The following is a 605-nucleotide window of genomic DNA, read 5'->3' on the forward strand; positions in this document are numbered from 1 at the left end:
TAAAACTTGGCGTAAGTTACTCAGGGTCATGACCTTGACAACATATGTCAAGGTCAAGGTCATAGGAGGGGGTCTCCTATTCTGTAGTTTTACCATTAACTAAGTTAAGTTAAAAGTTATTAAATTTTACCTATTTTTTTTAACTTTTAACGTTTTAACTAGTTACTACCCAACCCTGATATTTTGACTTTGAAAAGAGAGAAAGAGCTCTGTAAAACTAGCAAGACCAAATCAGCAGAATCAAATCGGACTTATCGGAATTTTTAGTACTTATTTTGTACTAAATTGTACCATTAATGATAATTTTGTACCGTGTACCATTTCGAAAAAAATCGTGGCGGTGCTAGTTTAAGCTGACAGGACCAATTCAAAATAAAAGAAGAGAAGAAAAATAATATCAGAAATCAATACGATTGAATTTGTACTATTTTGTACTGCCAAAAATAATTTTATATTATGTCCTCTGAGAATTATAGTCTCATCGGTTAATAGTCCGTTATATAATTTATCATTATACTTACACAAAATTATCAATAATTCTATACAAAAATCTCCAAGTTATATTAGGAATAGTGTTGATTTAATTGATAAATTAAAAAATATTA

This window comes from Trachymyrmex cornetzi, unplaced genomic scaffold (assembly GCF_001594075.2).
Source record: "Trachymyrmex cornetzi isolate Tcor2-1 unplaced genomic scaffold, Tcor1.1 scaffold279, whole genome shotgun sequence".
NCBI classification, from domain to species: Eukaryota; Metazoa; Arthropoda; class Insecta; order Hymenoptera; family Formicidae; genus Trachymyrmex; species Trachymyrmex cornetzi.